General features: G+C 39.8%; 1 protein-coding gene across 2 annotated transcripts in view; it reads right to left on the bottom strand.

Annotated features, from left to right (window-relative positions):
- The window catches only part of SYNE2 (spectrin repeat containing nuclear envelope protein 2), a 430,300-nt gene that overhangs the window by 35,199 nt on the left and 382,574 nt on the right, over positions 1–12,527 (bottom strand). Inside the window, exon 1 of one of the 2 annotated variants that reach the window (XM_043984058.1) lies at positions 6,758–7,058. The exons of the other annotated variant lie outside the window; for it this stretch is intronic. The gene's annotated coding sequence lies outside the window, so the exon portion shown is untranslated. Of the gene's footprint in view, positions 1–6,757; positions 7,059–12,527 lie in introns of those variants that run through there. 2 annotated transcript variants of the gene reach the window in all.

The following is a 12,527-nucleotide window of genomic DNA, read 5'->3' as shown; positions in this document are numbered from 1 at the left end:
AGGACAGGAATCTCAGACCAAAGGGAAGCCTGTAGTTCTGTCACTCTGAACCGACAGATTTTCCCAGCTGCCTGACAGGAGCCAAGTCTGGCAACAGTTTACTGTTGCTAAGATGCAAACTCAGGTCAGGAATTTACAGAGTTTAGCTTGGAGGCAGGATGGCAGACAATGATCAGACTTTGCCCTGGACCAGACTATTTTGGGAGCACTGATAGTTTGCAGGCCCCAAACCTGAGCTGTCCCTTTGAGCTCTTTCCCTAAGAAAGTGACAAGAGACTAGCTCAGATGTATGCAGAACCTGGCCCTAACATCAGAGACAGCATCAGGAAGTAGGCTGGAAAAATGAGAAACAAATTAAGAATCCCAATGTAAGAGAAGAGAGGGGTGAGCATTATTTCAACCTTACCCTAATCAGATTTGGTTCAGGGAGAGAATAAAATACTCACATTTGCATAAAGGAACTTAGCTTACTTTTTTTTTGGTGGGGCAAAGAGGGTTAAGTGACTTGCCCAGGGTCACACAGCTAGTAAGTGTCAAGTGTCTGAGGCCAAATTTGAACTCAGGTCCTCCTGAATCCAGGGCTGGTGCTTTATCCACTGTGCCACCTAGCTGCCCTACTTATCTTACTTTTTAAGGAAACAAAAGGGGAAGGGGAAAATGGTGGTACTGATAGAAGGGAGAGCAGAAAGAGAGGGGGAAGGGGCAAGAAAAAGAAGGGTAGCTGATAAAAGGGAGGGCAGATTGAAGGAGGTAGTAGTCAGAAGCAAAACACTGTTCAAGAGGAATAGGGTGAAAGAAGGGAAAAAAGTACAAAGGGGAAAAGAAGATGGAGGGAAATAAACAGTTAATAATCTTAACTGTGAATGTGAATGGAATGAATTCTCCCATAAAACGGAAGCATATAGCAGAGTGGATTAAAAATCAGAATCCTATAATATGTTGTTTACAAGAAACACAGAGAGTAAAGGTAAAAGGTTGGAGCAAAATGTATTATGCTTCAGCTGACGTCAAAAAAGCAGGGGTAGCAATTCTTATCTCAGACAAGCAAAAGCAAAAATAGATCTAATCAAAAGAGATAAGGAAAGAAACTACATCTTGCTAAAAGGCATGATAGATGATGAAGGAATATCAATACTAAACATCTATGCGCCAAGTGGTATAGCATCCAAATTCTTAGGGGAGAAGTAAAATGAGATACAAGAGGAAATAGACAGCAAAACTATACTAGTGGTGGGTCTGAACCTTCCCCTCTCAGAATTAGATAAATCTAACCACAAAATAAATAAGAAAGAAGTTAAAGAGGTGAACAGAATAGTAGAAAAGTTAGATATAGATATCTGGAGAAAACTGAATGGGGATAAAAAGGAATATACCTTTTTCTCAGCAGTACATGGCACATACTCAAAAGCTGACCATGTATTAGGGCATAAAAATCTCATAGTCAAATGTAGAAAGGCAGAAATAGTGAATGCATCCTTCTCAGATCATGATGCAATAAAAATTACATGCAATAAAGAGCCATGGAAAGGTAGACTGAAAATTAATTGGAAATGAAACAATCTCATCCTAGAGAAATTAGAGTGATAGAAGAAAGAATTGGAAAGGGAATTAACAGTTTGGCAGAGGAGGTACAAAACTTTGCCCAAAGAACAAATTCCTGTAGCTAGAGCGGTCTAAATAGAAGCCAAAGACTCAATGAGATAATAAGAAATGTTCAAACAAAATCAATAACCTGAAAAAAAAAAAGAAAAAATTGTAAGGTATCTTCACAGCAAAAATTACTGGCCTTGAAAACAGATTAAGAGAAACTTGGATAACCTGAAAATCATGACCCCCAAAAAAGCCTAGTCATATTCCAAGAAATATTAAGACATCTGCCCAGATCTCTTATAAAGACGGTAAAGTAAAAATAGAAAAAAAATCTTCCAGTCACTTTCTCAAAGAAACTATAAAGTAAAAACTTACAAGGACACTGCAGCCAAAATTCAGAGCTTTCATGTCAAAGAAAAAGTACTTCAAGCATACAGAGAATTTGAGTACTGAGGAGCCATAGTCAGATTTAGCCAGAGCTAAATCACACATGACTCAGTAACCGCCACTATAAAAAAATGATATTTGAGCTACATAGAAACTTTAAATTTCAAACACAGAAGTTAAAAGAAACATTAAAAAGTAAACAAAAAATAAACAAGAACAACCAATCATAAGGAACTAAAACAAGTCTAAACTACGATAGAATGCAAACATTCTAATATGGGGGAAATGATACGTGTATGTCCTCTGAATCCTATCATCATTAGGGTTTATGGAGGGGGTCTAATTAGAAGGCCTGGGAGTGCCTCTGGATGATCCTAAAAGAAGAATGGAGAGAGAGGAAAATAAATACATAAGGGGGGAAGAGAAAGGAAGATTAGGGACAATATTACATAATGGAAGTGTGCAAGTAGAAGTCTATACAAACAAGAATGAAGATGGTGCATCTCACTCTCATCTGAACTAATCAAAGGAAAAAATACACAAAGAATGGGGCAGTTAGGTGGCACAGTGGATAAAGCACAGGCCCTGGATTCAAAAGGACCTGAGTTAAAATCTGGCCTCAGACACTTGATACTTACTAGCTGCATGACCCTGGGCAAGTCACTTAACCCTCATTGCCCTGCGGGGGGCCCCCCCCCCAATACACAAAGAATGTATACAGAAATACATTTCACTCAACAGGAAAATAAGAGTAAAAAGAGGGTAAAACAGGTCTTGGAGGGTAGATTATGGGAAGGATTAGTCCTAACTAAGCAAACTCTAACCAAGGACTCACAAAAACATTTATAGCTTTTCTGGAGGTGGGAAAAATAAGAATCTGAGGGGGTGTCCCTCAATTGGAGAATGGCTGAACAAGTTATAGTATGTAAATGAAATTAAATACTGTTATGCTGTAAAAAATGATGAAGGGAATAGTTTCAGAAAAACCTAGGAAAACTTATATGAACTGATACAGAGTAAAGAGAATTAAGAGAATAGTTTACACAATGATAATATGATAAAAAAAAAACCAAACAATGGTGAAACACTTAGGAACTTAGGAAAGACTTAGGAACCACAATTTCAGAGGATCAATGACAAAACATGACCCACCTCCGGATAGAGAAGTGAAAGCCTCAGAGTGCAGAATCAGTGTCTCTTCCCCCCCCCCACCCCCCCCACCCCCCGACGCACGCACAATTTTTTTTGTCCTTTGTAGAAATCTGTTTTACTTAACCACAAATGTTTTTGACAGAGGTTTTCCTTTTATTTCATTGTCAATTGGGGGACACAGGTTCGGAGGGAGGTGGATTTTTGCTAATTGAAAATATAATTTAATTTTTTAAAAAATCTATGATTCTTAGATAGTCCTCTTAATGGAGGCATGTCAGTTTCCTATCTCACACACTATGGAGAGGCAATTATCTTCAAAACCACACTGGAATGTTTGAAAATTAAAAGTGCTACCAAATGCCTTGCTTTTACTGGTTTTATTGTAACCAGAAAAAACACCAGGTTAGCTCTGGCTGCCTGGTGTGAACTGCATTGTGGAACATGTAGTCTTTAGACAAACAACACATAGCAGCTGCTAGCCTGGAAGGAGGGGTGGCCAGTCAAGAATCAACAGCTTGAGTACAGAAAGGAAAGAAAAGGAAAGTTCATCCCCCACCCCCAAAATCCTGCACAGCTGCAACTCTCTCCTTTCCTTTAGCTATTTAACCCAAAGTTCATTCACAAGAACTTGAGAGCCTTTGTCATTGTAATGAGGAAGGATAGAATAAAAAATTGAAATGAGGAAGAAAACAGTAAAGGCAACAAAAAGGCATCTATATGCCCAAAGGAGCAAGCCCCACATGCTGTGCCGACTGGCGACTGGCGAGCCCAGCTATAAGAAGTCAGAGTTCAGCAGGGGTTGACCCAAGAACCCTAGGTGGTCAGGTATGCTGTGTGCGCCCTGGTGAGAGACGGAAGGTTGTGAGAGCAATTTATTTGACCCTGGAACACTACAGGGAGGCAGGCAGAAAGCCAGTGGCATTTTAGGGGTTTTGTTTTTTGTTTTTTTGAGGGAGGGGGAGTATAAAACTTGGCAAGAAAGCTCAGATTACAAAGTTGACAAAGATGGTGATTCAGCTTACTTTCCGGGTTAGTGCCCTAGTTCTACTCACGTATAACTTTGGTAAAAAGAAGAATACTCAGCATATTTGACTTGACAGGGCGCAGTCATCCTGATTATATATACACATATGCATGCGCGAGCACGCGCGCGCACACACACACACACAATCAATATATACATATCTCAATCAGTCACATTGAGGACAAAAGGGTCTGCAAATGGTCAATGTCTTGAAAAAAAGGAAAAGGGCTACAGAATTTCTGTAGACACTGTCGATAACATCATCAGGTTTACAGGAAAAGAAAAAAAAGTTGAAGTGTAAGAATACTAGATTTGGATGGAGGAAATGTGGTTCCCAATTCCACTTTGACTGGATTAAATGACCTCGAATCATAGAAATCAAGAGTTGTTGGGAATGCCCAGTTTGTATCCCAAATTAGTCTCCACTGTAATATACCTGAGAAGTGATCATCCAGCCTCCAGGAAATCACTTAAGCTCATTGGGCCTTAGTTTCCTCATTTCTAAAATAAGGGTTTTGGACTAAGTTGACCTTACTGTAAGGTCCCTTGCATTTCTAAATGCTCTGATCTTATGAGTCCCACTACCAGAACTTGTTGGATTAAGCTGTTCCTACCATATTCATTACTTCAAAAAGCAAATATTCCATCTCTATGTGAAGATCATAGAATCAGAGTTAGAAAGGGCCTCAGAAGTCATCCAGTCTAGTTCAAAGCTTCTTAAACTGTGGGTCATGACCCCATATGGAGTTGCATAACTGAATGTGGGGGTTGTGAAAAATTTGGCAGTAAATGTTTTGATTTATATACCTAGTCTATATACCTATATACCTGGGGTCATGTAAAAATTTCTCAAGCGAAAAGGGACCATGATGGAAAAAGTTTAAGAAGCCCTGGTCTAGTTGTCCCCCCACCCCACCCACTAAGAATCCCTTTTATAACACCAAAAGAGTTATCCAGCCTGCATTTTTAAGACATCCAGCCAGGGAAAGGAGAGAATCTTCTCTCTCATGAGATACACTATTCCACATCTAGACAAGATACAGTAACTTAACAAATGATACATCAATAATTAACAATATGTTCTAAATATGTCTCCTCAAAATGTTCTAATTAGTTCCAGAAACCACCAAAAACATTATTCTAAGCCTTTGTCTATTTTGTAACAATGTCCTACCCAAACTGTTAAACCTGATTACTGTATTTTTACACAGGTCAACAATATTATTTGTCAGCAAGATTTGGTAAGATGTTTTCTTAATCTTGCTCTTGAAAAACAAAATAAGGCAAAGTTCTGATAACACAGAAGCCTCTTCAGAAATCAAAGCAGTGACAAGAAAATGCAGACCCATATGATATCGACCAGTTAAAGAGATAAATAGGGCTCTCAGTCTCTCCACTTGTTTAACCAGTGCTCAGCAAATCACATTTTAAAAATAAAAAATAAAAATGTTTATCTGCGTTAATTTGCAACCCTATAAGTAACAGGAGAACCCCAAACTTGGGTATGCAAGAGAAAAGCAGACTCAGACAAACAACTTATTTTCTATCGCGAATGGAGTGAAGTAGGTGACCTGATCCAATTTTCAAGAGCATTTTGTCAAGATAATCAAACCACAAAACTGGACAAAATAAAGAAAGCTCACTCAGAGTCAGCCACAGAGTATTAAGCTCATTAGGGCCATATGTAGAAAATAAGCTAGGTCTGTTGAACAAAGACTCTCTCCCCCACCCCCTTTTAATTTTAACCAGCTGAATTACAGAACACCCTTCTTTTACTCTTCCGTGTTGAAGATATCAACATCTTTCTCAAACACAAAAATCTTACAAAATCATGAGTGATGTTTATTTAATCAATCAACAAGTATTTATTGAGCATTTCCTATGTGCCCCCAACCTTAACATGTAGCATTAAATAGTACCAGCTGCCTTAATTGTAATACTAGCAATGTGCTTTAAATTTAAAATGTGCTTAATATTTAAAATCTATGCAAATGTGCATCTAGTAAATCTACTGCTTAGTCTTTTTCTCTGCAAGTTAAATGTTTTAAACCTATATTATAAAATCCATGGTTAGCAAATGAATCATAAAATTACTGAAGATTGATGATATCATGGAAAGGTCCCCAAATTGAAGAGCATGTATTCAATGCTAATTTTTGGTTGAAATAATTGAATCTCGATCCTATAGGAAGCTATGAGTTGTCAGAAAAAAACACAACTAAGACTTCCTAAGAAAGAACTGAAGACATTTATTTATCCTAGAAGCTTGAAGCCCGCCCCTGGTTTGTGACATTGGCATCACTATTAAGGGAAGTTAAAGGCCTCACAATAATGTTTATGCAGTCGCATAAGGGCTTCCATTCAGCTTCATCTATTCTCACCACTTGTCAAAGGCAGACCCCGTAGCCACATGCCAGCCACACACGCGCACAGGCACAGAGACAGTCATTGCAGTGCCCATCCCCCTTCTGCTCTTCCCCCCCCATCCCCCAAATGCCGAACACACTTGCACTGCCGTACTCCTGAACTGGTAATTCCTATTCACTGTCCCCAAACATGCCATGGTCATACATGGATGGAGCTGATGATTGAATTAGCACTTACTATTTATGAGAAAAAAAATCATTCCGTAGGTCATAATGGAAAGCTCCTTGTTAATGCCTGTATATCCATCCACCTCACTTAGGGAAGAGGAAACCCCTCCTCCCCCAGCGTCCTATTTATCCACTGCTCTCAGCATCTTCCATAGAAGCAAAAATCTCTGCGGTCTTCCTGAATGTTCCTTAATAAGGAACCGGTGAGCCCATACAAACACAGGGTGACAGTCACAGGGAAAAGAGGAAATCTCGTTCTCCATTTAATTGTAATTTTTAATCTCAGTTTTCTCCCCTTCTAATACACAAGTATTTCAAGCTATTTCTCTCACACACAGCCTTTGTTCTGGTGCTAGAGATTGCAACGATGAGGACACAGTATTATCTCAAGGGTGGCAGCAAATGGGTTATTTATGAATACTCTGAAGCAAGCCCAGCTGCAAAGAAAACAAAATTCAAATTTGGGGCATATGAAGGAAGACTTCCTCATGACAAAACTAACTGACCAAATTAAAAAAAAAATGCCCAAGGTCACAATTTAAAATTAAAATTTTAAAATTTAAAAATACTGAAACCAATAAAAATAAAGTAATAATTTAGTTTGCCTCCCTCTCACATTCCCCACTCAAGAGAAAATTATGGGATAGTTCCTACAGGCTTTGATGTTATTCTATATCATAGCATAAAAGGATTATAGGACTTATATCTCAAAGGGAAGGATTCAAATTCTACCTCTGCCTCTTTCTACCTCTGCTGGTCTTCAGTTTCCTCATCTGTCAAATGGGGGGATTACCTTTAATGATCTCTAAGATCCCTTCATAGGATTACAGATTTTAGAGCTGGACAAGAATCTTAAAGGTCACTGGACCCAATCAGTTTATGGAGGAGGAAACTGAAGCACAGAGAGGTTAAGCAGTTTACCCTAACTCCCACAGATAAGTTGTTTGTGCTTCATTTTCAAAGAGGATCAATGACATCAAGGGGTGATGCTTTTAACTCTCCCACTTTCATGGCCATTGGAGAACAAATTGTTTTCATCTACTCATTCTGTCAAGTGTAACAATTGGAATAACGCCACCTGCCGGAGACTTACTGTAGAAGAGTTCTGCCCATGAAGCGAAGGTCTTTGAGGGCAAGACCAGGAGTCTTCTTTGGCGTCAGGAAGTGACGCGGGCTAGTGGGAGTAGGAAGGAAGAGACTGGTGCTCAGTCTCACTCTCTTTCCTTTGGACTCTGGTGGAGAGCGGAGCTAGAAATGTGCTCTTCCTTTAATAGATAGGAATCTAGGCCTTTCCTTCTCTCTTTACCAAATTCTTATTCTCCTTAATAAACGCTTAAAAGTCTAACTCTTGCTAAAGCTTGTAATTTATTGGCGACCACTCATTAGATATTTTAGACAGTTTAGCTAGAATTTTAGCCCTTAACACAGGCAAAGTCTTTACATGTTTGGGGTAGACATCTCCCTAACTCATCAATAGGTTTGAGGCTTGTCGGTTACTCTCCATCTGGTTAACCACTCTGGTCAAGACAGTGTACCTGGGTGTGGCTGCTGCACATGCTACTGCTTCTTGGAGCCATAGGTGAGAGTTGGATGAAAGTGGACACCAAAGGAGGATGAGCAGCCCTGTAAAGGGCCTCAGTAAGCCCTCATACTAGAGGTGCCAGTCCTCCCTGAATACCACATATACCCCTTATGTAAGCAAGTGATAGAATCAGGATTTGAAAACAGGCCCTCTGACTCAAAAATGTAATGCTCTTTTCCCCATCATACTTGCTTCTCACTAGTAGATGGAAGAGTTCTCTCCATTCAGTGTTCTCCTCATAGGCAGAACTTTCTAAAGAGTAGAAAATTCTTATCTTCTTCAGAGGAAGAAATTCTAAAAATGTGTGTGATGTAGTAGATGATGTAAAGGATCTGATTCAAATCCTGACTCAGTGACAGTCAATGTAGGACATGACATAAATGTCTGAGAATAAAATCTCTCTTTTGTAACCTTGCTTAAGCACAAAGGGTGCTTAAAGCACCAGGTTTTTTGTTTGTTTGTTTTGTTTTTGTTGTTGTTGTTGTTGTTGTTTTAAGAGAAGTTAAAAATAACAGAGATCCCAGGACTTTGATACTGTAATACCATTGGACCAAAGAGAAATAGGGGAAGAGCTGATAACACGAATGACACCTACTCAGACCTAGAAAACTTTGATCTGGCCACACAAATCATGTTATACACTTTGTTTTTAAGACTGATTAGCTGGAAAGGCTTTCTTTTTTTAATGTAAACTTATTTTTCTTTGCAAAGTTTCAGTTTAGATGTATAGCTAACAGAATGAGCATATAGAAAGAAGGGGGAAAGCACATGTCTAAAAAAGAGCAGGTGGGGCAGCTAGGTGGAGCAGTGGATAGAGCATTGTCCCTGGAGTCAGGAGGACCTGGTTCAAATCCAGCCTCAGACAGTTAACACTTTCTAGCTGTGTGACCCTGGGCAAGTCACTTAACCCCAATTGCCTCACCAAAAAAAAAAGGGGGGGGGCAGCTAGATGGTGCAGTGGATAGAGCACAGGCCCTGGAGTCAGGAGTTCCTGAGTTCAAATCCGGCCTCAGACACTTGACACTTACTAGCTGTGTGACCCTGGGCAGGTCACTTAACCCCCATTGCCTCACTAAAAAAAAAAAAAAAAAAAGGGCAGGTGCCTAAAATGTGTTGGAAAAGTTAGAGAAGGCAGTGTGGGGTAATGAATAGAGAGCTTGCTTGGGAGTCAGGACCTGGATTCAAATATTGCCTCTGACACATGATCCTGAGCAAAGCACCTGACCTGTTAGTGCTTTGGGCAAATTCTTATTTTTTTGGATTTTTTTTTTAGTGAGGCAATTGGGGTTAAGTGACTTGCCCAGGGTCACACAGCTAGTAAGTGTTAAGTGTCTGAGGCTGGATTTGAACTCAGGTACTCTTGACTCCATGGCCGGTGCTCTATCCACTGCGCCATCTAGCTGCCCTGGCAAATTCTTAAAATCCATAGATAGTAGAGCTGGGAGGGATCACATGAGTCACCTAGTCAAGCTGTCTCATTTTTGCAGATGAGGAAACTGAGGCCTTAACTGAGGTTAAGTGATTTACTTGACATAAAAGACAGACATGGGATTTGAACCCAGGTCATCTGACTCCAGAGTTAGTGTTTTTTCCCCTTTCTCTAATGACTACAAATTGCTGAACAGTTGCTGATCTGCATTAAAAGGGTGGTGTGACCTTGGGCAAGTAATTTCACCTTCTCTGGCTCTCAGATTTCTCATCTGAAAAATGCTGGGGTAGGACTAGATAAGCCTGGGGTGGGGTGCAAGGTTACTTCCAGTTCAAGTTCTCAATCTATGATCTCTGATAAGGCATTTCTCCTCACTGGGATTTACATAGATCAATGAAATCACATGACCATCAAAACCAAACAAACAAAAAGAGGAAAAATCTAGCAAGTTTTTCACAAAACCTGATGAATTGTCACAGACCAAGCTGGAAAAATAAAAATCCAACCAACCACACAACTCTCCCATATAATTCAGTTTTCTATTTCTCCTCCAATGCTCTTGAATCAATTTTCCAAAGGCATTACCTCTGAAAAGATGGGAGCAGAGAAGAACAACATTCCCTATTTAATTTCCATTTAATATTTATAATCAAATAAGCTCAGTAGTAATTATGATCATCGTGATTGATCATTGATTTTTAAAGTTTTTGATGTGTGTTTTAAAGACTAACTGGAATTCATCTTACAAACCCTGTAGGAGTCTGGGACAGTACACATATGGAAAGGTCCACCTCATGCATGCATTTTTACAAAAATGAAGTTGGAAGGCATGCACACGAAGCCCTGAAAGAGCTGCTGAAAAGCTTCAGAACTGTGAATTCTAGCCCAAACACATTAACCCCAATACTGATATTATTGACTTCACCTTTGTTGTTCAGTTATTTTCATCACGTCCAACTCTTCACGACCCCATTTGGATTGTTCTTAGTAGATACTGGAGTGGTTTGCCATTTCCTTCACTGGCTCATGTTACAGATGAGGAAACTGAGGCAAATAGGATTAAGTGATTTGCCCAAGGTCACACAGCTAGTAAGTGTATGAGGCCAGGTCTTCCCGACCACAGGCTGGGCACTCTACCCAGGTAGAGTGTATTATAATTTCCAAGATATACTCTCTTAGAGTTTAATAAAATCAGAATATTAAAGACCCCAAAAGGGAGGCTGGGAGTTTACAAACGAGGGATAGTCTATAATCTGGGTCTGGTCTTCACTTTCTCCTTCTTCCTTCAGACTCTGGTCCTTTCAGACCTCAAGTTCTCTTTCCAGTACACTAACTTGTCTCCCATGCTTGATAATAATGAATGGGTACGGGGGCAGCTAGATGGCGCAGTGGTTAAAGCTCTGGCCCTGGATTCAGGAGTACCTGAGTTCAAATCCAGCCTCAGACACTTCACACTTACTAGCTGTGTGACCCTGGGCAAGTCACTTAACCCCCATTGCCCGCCAAAAAAACAAAAAAAACCCAAACAAAAAAAAATAATGAATGGGTACAATACTGATAAACTGAAATCCATAAATAAACTCAATCCCTTATTTTTAGCCAACAGTTTCAACAACTATCCTCTCTAAAGAACAAAAAACCTTTTGACAGAATAAGTCCCACAATGCCACATTTTCTCCTCATTTAATATCTCCTATCCACCTGTGAGTAATGAAAGCAGAGAGCCAGGGAAGAGCGATCCTATGATTACAGATTTACAACTATAAGGCACCACAGAGGTTTCCTAGTTCAACTCCCTCATTTTACAAATGAAGAAAACAGGCAAGATATGACTTGCTCAAGATCACACAGATAGAAGATACAAGTGGCGGAATTTGAACACAAGACCTATGACTCTAGGGCCAATGCTCTTTTCACAGTATCCCAGAGCCTCCCCTATACAAAGAACCTGGTTAGTCAATATGCTCAACAACGAGCCTCAAATATTGAATTTGTAACTGACAGATCTAGACCTTACTTCTGAACAGATTTGGTTTTTTGACCATTGCAAGCTTCAATGAACATATCTTTAAGCTCATATTTTTCCATGATGGACACATTCCTACTGTCAGATGCCCAGGAGGCACATTGATTGATGCTGTCATTTGTTCAACAGGTCATATGTTATTTGTTCAACACTGTAAGTTAACCCTAGGTCCAATGAAAAGTTCCCAGTGAAATGAAATGGGATGGGGACTGCAAATGTGACATGTGGATCATTTCATGGAATTGCACTCTTGGGTCAAAGGGACTTTAAACACCATCTATTCTAACCCATTCCTGTACAAGAATCCATACTATAGTGTAGGGATTTGAACACTACCAGTGTTCAAAAACCTCTAGCAAGGGGGCACCCACTACCTCCTGAAGCAGCCCATTCTACTTTTGGAGACAAAATTGTTAGGCATTTTTTTTCCACTTAAACCAAGCCTAAATATTCCTTTCTGGAACCACTTGGTTCCTAGTTCTGCCTAGCAGGGTCAATGTCCAATTTCTCTCCCATTTGAGGGCCTTCAAAAACTGGAAGGCAGCTGTCATGTTTTGTCCAATAGCTTCTTTTGTCTAGGTTTACCACCTTTAGTTCTTCTAACCAATCCTCACATCTATAGCATGATCTCAAGACCCTTAATACTCAAGGTGCCATCTTTTAGGCATCCTCCCAATATAGCAATGCACTTTAAAAAATGTGTTCTGCTCAACTGAAGCAAAACATTGTAAAAGTGGTCTGAT

The sequence above is a fragment of the Dromiciops gliroides genome, chromosome 2 (assembly GCF_019393635.1).
Source record: "Dromiciops gliroides isolate mDroGli1 chromosome 2, mDroGli1.pri, whole genome shotgun sequence".
Classification (NCBI taxonomy): Eukaryota; Metazoa; Chordata; class Mammalia; order Microbiotheria; family Microbiotheriidae; genus Dromiciops; species Dromiciops gliroides.
The sequence above is the reverse complement of the archived record's forward strand: the minus strand, read 5'-3'. Positions and strand labels throughout refer to the sequence as shown.